The sequence below is a fragment of the Ochotona princeps genome, chromosome 4 (assembly GCF_030435755.1).
Source record: "Ochotona princeps isolate mOchPri1 chromosome 4, mOchPri1.hap1, whole genome shotgun sequence".
Lineage (NCBI taxonomy): Eukaryota > Metazoa > Chordata > Mammalia > Lagomorpha > Ochotonidae > Ochotona > Ochotona princeps.
In genome coordinates, this window is record NC_080835.1 from 71,699,233 (window position 1) to 71,706,533 (window position 7,301).

Genomic DNA, 7,301 nt, shown 5'->3' on the forward strand with positions numbered 1-7,301 from the left:
AAACTGTTGATCCACTCTTCCAGTGAAGGACTGTGCCTGTCTCGGTGTGGGTGTGTGCGTGTTTGGATATGTGCGCATGTGTGCACCCGCACGTCATTTGATTTGTGGTGGCAAATCTGCATAAACTTAGCTCCGTTTGTGGTGTTGGGCAAGTGCCTGTGGATCTCTGTGCCAGATGCATGTGTGTCCCTGGGATTGGGGGTGTGTGGGCAGGAGTGTGCGTATGTGTGTGTGTGTGTTTCCTCAGAGTCCTGCCTTTGTTCTCAGTGGGCTAGGGGTATGTCCAGCCTAGGCCTGGGCTCACTAGACTCTCTCTGTCCTGGGAGGTTCCCCTGACAGTGCCCAGTGCTCAAGGTCTCATCCATTGTGGCTTTTAGAAAAGTAGCCCTAACTCGGGTCTACATGACATAAGCACTGCTGGTATACTGAAGAGGTCTATGGAGGTCTGCTTCCCAGGCTTTGTGGAGATAGAAGCCTGCTCAAGTGTTTTTGGAGTTGAAGTCTGTCTTCCTAGTTGCCAGATGAGCTGAGGGTGGTGAAGAACCTGAGTGGTTTCTGCCTTTTGCAATTCCTGCGTTAATGGCTTGGCTGGGGGCTGTGTGAACTCCAGGCCTGTCAGTCTACGTGACACCCAGCAGGACACCTGGCAGGTCACATACGCACACCACTCCTCAGCAGGAGGTACCTGGTGTTTGATAAGATCCACTGCCCTATAGCTCATCAGTTTGTACTTTTTCAAAGTTGCTTGCTTCAAACCCACCAATAGAAGCCTGCTAAATCATGACTGTGTAATTAATAGCCTGAAATGTATAAGAACAACTAGGCTGTTCAACTGGGGCTCACTCTCTCCTGCTCTCTCCTGCTCTTTTGTCCTCCCTGCTGATCCTGCAGCAGCCTCAGCTGTGTCTGCCCCTCCAGCCCTGCTGGGCTGGGGGAGGTGGCTGGGAGACCTAGGCTAACCTGAATAAACCACCTTTATGCTTTAGCACTGACTTCAGACTTGATGGTTTTCTGGGGATTTCAAAATCTGGGACAACAGTGGGAATGGCAGAGGGGTCCCCTCCTGGATTGACAGCCTACACTGACACCAGAAAGACTATCCTCTTGGTGATGGTTGAGGAAGGATAGAACGCCCTAGCCACACAGGAAGTGATATCTTCATCCCCCTTGGGGGATGGCTTTTGTTCCCATGCCTTCAGATCCCTTGAGATGGAGGGCCTCAGGCTTATTTTATTTTATTTTTTCATTTCTGAAGATTTGGACACTCTTGATTACTCAACTGAAAAAGTGAGAATGCAGGATTGCTCAAGAGTACTGGGGCATGACACAAGGGTATGGCTGCTTTGTGAAATGTCTCCCATGTTCCCACTGACCTTTGCGGGGTGTGCAAGTTCTGTGAGGTTGTTCCTGATCTTGTCTTCACTTTAGTTTTTTTGTTGACTGATAAGAAAGCAAAAAAAGTATCATTGTTCTGAAGACGGACAGGGATTCTTCATATATTCCTAGGACCATGGTGAGCCAGACTGCTCCGATGCTGAGAATAAGATCATGATCCCAGCAAAGCCTCCTCCCAAGAATCTAGCTAACTAGAGCCACAGTGAACCAAACTTTTTTACTATCCCATGTTCTGGGAAGGGAAGTACAGGCTGACATGGGGATCAAGGACATAGCACACACTTGGAATAGGGGTCAGGAAACGTTTTGGAGGAGGCACCTAATTTGAGGTTGGCCCTTGAGGGATTGTAGGAATAGCTAAGTGAAGGGCAGACAGGGAGGGCATTCCTAACCCTAACCCTGTCATCCTTGGAGATGAGAGACTGTGGCACCTCTGAAGAGCCCTGTAAAGTGGGTAAAGCTACATTCCTGTTTGAAGATAAGACAGCCAGGATGGCTGGCGTGGGCTAAACTTGCTCGAGGCAGAGGCAGCATTTTAACGCAGTCTATCCCACAGCTCCTGCTGCCTCTAGTAGGTCATCTGAATAGGAGTTAGGTCACTTACCAAGCCTCAAAGAAAATGCAAAAGGAAAGCAAGACACACATCTTGAGGGTTTGCTTCCTATTTGGGGTTTCCTTTTCAGTATTCTGAAAATTCCATCCCAAAGTTTCGTAGTTTCTGGTATTCACATCAGTATCAGGACAGTTGTTAGGAAACATGCGTAATTGCAGCAGGACCTTGTGGATGGGACTCTCACAGCATGGCAGGCAGTGTGCTGAGAACCTGCTTGTAGACACTGCCCAGGTGCTTGGAGGTCCCTCTGCCTCCACTTGAGCACTCAGGGCAGTTAGTCACAGTCTCCGCCGGAGTGGGCGGAGTAAGCGACAGGATGTAGACAATGTGAAATCAGGCTGATGGGGCTTACTTCCTAACCCTGTTGGGCTCTGGAGGGTCTCGTGGAGGAATCTGGGGGAATGGAAGGAGCAGAGCTGGCAGGAAGGCAGTTTGCAAAGCCCTGTTCATCAAGTGAGAGGTAAACCCTTGTAGCAAGCCATTGAGATTGAGAGATTTTTTTTTAATGTATTTATTTTTGTTAGAAAGATTTACACAAAGAAGGAAGACAGGAAAAAAATATTCCATCTGCTGCTTCACTCCCCAGATGGTTTCAATGGCTGGAGCTGAGCCAATACAAAGCTAGGAGCCAGGAGCTTCTTCCAGATCTCCCATGTGGGTATAGGGTAGCAAGGCCTTGGGCCGTCCTCTACTGTTTTCCCAGGCTACAGGCAGGGATCTGGAAGGGAAACGGAGCAACTTGGACACAAACTGCACCCGTTTGGGATGCCGATGGTTGAAAATGGAGGTTTAGCCTTTTGTGCCCTGAGCCACGGTGTCTGTCGGGTGAGGGGAGGTTCCTTACAGCAGCCAGTGTGAGTTTTCCTGAAGAGTCTGCAAACACCATCTCCCTTACTCTGTGTAACCACCCAGTAAGATGAACACCATTCTCTGTCTGGGCTTTGCAGATGGAGAAGTGAGGCCAGAGACCAAGGCATTCGCCAGTCTCTGTTGGGAAATGGCAGAGCTCAGAATGGAGGCCCAATCTGGTCAATGCACAGCTCATTTCCTACTGTGTTCAAAGCTTCACATGCTGCCTTTGCAATCTCAGAAGAGTCCCCCCCTCTTTTTTTTAAAGGTTTGCTTATTTATTTGAAAGTCAGAATTACAAAGAGAGAAAGAGAGATCTTCTGTCTGCTGTTATACTTTCCAAGGGATTCCAATGGTCAGATTTGGGCCAGGCTGAAGCCAGGAGCCAGGAGCTTCATCTGGGTCTTCCACATGGGTGTAGAGGCCCAAGTACTTACACCAGCCTCCATTGCTTTCCCAGGCACGTTAGCAAGGAGCCGAATCAGGATCAGAGCAGCCAGGACATGAATTAGAACCCAAATGGGGTGCCGCTTCCATGCTACAGCACAGAACCCATGCTATACCACAGTACTGGTCCCAGAAGAGTTCTTGCAAGAGATAAACACCGAGTGAGTTGAGAGAAAGTGGGGGTCAGTGGGTGGAGGGACAGCTTCTGGCTGAGAGTGTTGGAGGCTAGAGGGATGTTGGTGAACCCAGGAAGTCATGGCAGAACTAGGTAGATGCCTCAGTCCCCATAGCCCCACTAGGACTGTTTTTTTTTTTTTTTTTGATTTATTTTATTTTTTATTGGAAAGTCAGATATATAGAGAGGAGGAGAAACAGAGAGGAAGATCTTCTGTCCGATGATTCACTCTCTAAGCAGCTGCAATGGCTGGAGCTGCACTGATCTGAAGCCAGGAAACTGGAACCTCTTCCAGGTCTTCTACGCTGCTACAGGATCACAAGGCTTTGGGCCATCCTCAACTGCTTTCTCAGGCCACAAGCAGGGAGCCGGATCGGAAGTGGGGCAGTCAGGATTAGACCTGGCATCCATATGGGATCCTGGCACATGCAAGGTGAGGACCACGCCGGGCCCCCACTAGAATATTTTTAGGGCAACCATTGAGCCCTGACTGTTTCTATTGCCTCACTTCCACTTGGCTTCATGGAGATCTTCAGGGTGATGTCTCTGCATGGGCACAGTGAGGGGCAGGTGGGGTATCTGAATCGGTATAGAATCGGGCTCGCATGCAGCCACAGGCATGACCTGTGGTTTCAGTCTCTGGAAGGGAGATAAGGGAAGTCCCAGCCTTGTGACAGCTGGGCCAGAGCTGTGTACATCAGGAAGGGAGGCCCAGAGGGAAGGAACCCTGCAAGGGAGGCGGAGAGAAAGAGCTGACTAGGGAAGCATGTAGTTCTTGAGTCAAGGACAATTTGTGGTCTCTTCCCCAGAACGGGCCTCCTAGTTGTTGTCCACAGAACTTACTTAATGTCTGTCCACCTCACTTCATTATTTGCCCCCACTGTGTCTTGGTCTAGTATGAGCTCAGAGGGATAGACTTCCTTCTGTTCATTTCTCTGTTTTGTCCCCAGCTCAGCCAACATCAATGTGTGTCCTTCAGCCAGTTCTTTTTTATTATTATTATTAATTTAGTTCATTTTTAATTTTTATTGGAAAGTCAGATATACAAAGAAGAGGACAGACAGAGAGGATCTTCTATCTGATGATTTTCTCCCCAAGCAGCTGCAACAGCTGGAGCTGAGCCAATCCGAAGCCAGGAGCCAGGAGCCTCATCCAGGTCTCCCACACGGATGCAGAGTCCCTAGGCTTTGAACTGTCCTCCACTGCTTTGCCACAAGCAGGGAGCTGGATGGGAAGCAGGGTCGCCAGGATTAGAACTGGCATTTGGGCCAAATTTTTAACCTCTATGTGCCACTGCACAGTTGGGATCATTATAACCTCCCCAGCCTATCTAAGGCAGGGTACAAGTGTTTTCTGACAGCTAATGAGGGCTTCTCCTATGAGTGGTGGTGTGTTGGGTGGCAATGCCCAACAGAAAGCTCTTCATGTGCACTGAGGAGCCAGCCCTTCCCCCGCCACCCCCCATGTTGTCCCAGATTTTGAAATCCCCAGAAAATCATCAAGTCTGAAGTCGGTGCTAAAGCATAAAGGTGGTTTATTCAGGTTAGCCTAGGTCTCCCAGTCACCTCCCCCAGCCCAGCAGGGCTGGAGGGGCAGACACAGCCAAGGCTGCTGCAGGATCAGCAGGGAGGACAAAAGAGCAGGAGAGAGTGAGCCCCAGTTGAACAGCCCAGTTGTTCTTATACATTTCAGGCTATTAATTACACAGTCATGATTTAGCAGGCTTCTATTGGTGGGTTTGAAGCAAGCAATTTTGAAAAAGTACAAACTGATGAGCTATAGGGCAGTGGATCTTATCAAACACCAGGTACCTCCTTCCTGAGGAGTGGTGTGTGTACGTGACCTGCCAGGTGTCCTGCTGGGTGTCACGTAGACTGTCAGGCCTGGAGTTCACACAGCCCCCAGCCAAGCCATAAAGGCAGAATCACAAAAGCAGAAAATATCTATGTTCTTCACCGCCACTGCCTAGAGGCGTTTTGGCCTCTTTCCAGGTCATGTGCAGAGCTGGGTCCCGCTGCACCAGCCCCAGGACAGCTGGTCCTTTGACCATGCCTGGGATGCCTCCCTGCAACAGACAGTTTTTGGAGAAAGGACATTGTTATTGCTTTGTGACTTGGGGCGAGAGGAGTGATGAAGATATCACTGACGGAAATATCCCATGTCATTTCAAGCAGCAGTTGTGCCTTCCCTAGTCCCAGATGGCCTTGACTTCAGTTTTGCAGGGTATCATTTCCCCTTAATTCTAAAATAACAACAGTCTGAGCCTCCCGTGCCAAGAATACAGGAAGTTCATCTCTTGGGTTCCCACTCCCAGAGCCATTCTTGCGGGTCACACAGCCCCCGAGTGTTTCGTGGTCATGGCCCGTGGGCTGTGGCTGTGTTCCACATGGACACAGGCATCACTTTCCTCAGTGTTGTGGAGGTGCCCACGCAGTCACTGTTCATGTGTGCTTCAAGAAGTCGCTGCTCAGCTTCTAACAGCTCTGATCCACTCTAGACTCTGTTTTGGGAGAAATCAGCTCACTTCCTACCTTTGGAAATTTCTGGACCTCTGTGCACACCTTTCTTGCTCACAGCCAGAGATGGGGGTCTTTCTTCTGCTTGCCTCAAAGTCAACTGTATTTTTAATTTTTTCCCCTGGCTTTATGATGATTCACAACAGGAATAGCCATACCATGAAGTCTAACCTGGCTCCTGTAGCCCTCTGGGGCAAGTTGCCTGAATGACAGCACAGGTGGGACAGCAGCTGTGTGGTTGGGAGGCCAGGTCCAGCGACCCTCCTGCCCTTCTTTAGACTCTTGATCTTTGGTAGATAACACAAAGAGCTCAGATTTGGGGAAACCTTTTCTCTAACTTCTCGGGGGCCTGATTCTGCCAGGGAGAAAGTTGACATTGTTGAACAAAACCTATAACACTCCAGTTTGGGGCTTTTGCCTTGGACCCACATGGATGTCCAGGGCTTCTTCCAAAGCAATGGGCATAAACTTATGTGCATGACTGGGAATATGCTTCCCAACTTCTACCCTGTCATGCAAAAACTGCTCCTAACCTCTGAGTGACAGCTTCTTCGCATCCAGGTCATAAGAACCTACGTGCCTGCATACCCTGGGAGCCTAAGAAAGCTCTATGGGAAGACCTGAGCCTGGGGTTCACTTCCCAGGCCTTTCCATAGTCATCTGTGACTTTGGGCAAGTCACAGATTGCCCAGGGCTTGTGTTTCTTAGCTGTGAAATCAGGACTACCACCAATGGGCACTGCTGGGCAGATGAATGTTGGAAAAACATTTTTAAGTTCCCTGGTTAGGGAACTTAAAAATGAGTCAGATACAGGTCGTATCAGGCTCACAGCCCTGCAGGGGATTTTGACTCGTAATAAATGACGGGCATCTGACATGAGAAGAACCAGCTCAGGTACAAAAACATTCTGTAAGCTCTTAGGTGCTCTGCACTGGTGAGTGTTGGCACCAGTGCTGTCTGTTTTTCTTGAAATTGATAACCACCAGGCCAAGTGTGTATTGCAGCTCCCAAGGGGGAAATCTCTTCTCCGCACACCCCATGCTCCAGCATTCTCATGTTCTTACTGCCCCCACAAGAGGTCAACCCACCTGCTCCACAGTGATTCTTACCACACCCACCCAGCATGCACTGGGGGACACAGGCTTTCCCCTTTCTCAAAAGTAGGGAAACACAGGAGAACTAGGGCCTGGAGGCCAGCCAGGGATGATGGGTGATGAGCGTGGGCAGCTGCTCAGCAATCGGCCTGGAAGAGGGAAGCTGCCTGGGGTGCTGCTAAAACTCAGCTAATTTATGAGAAAATGAAAGT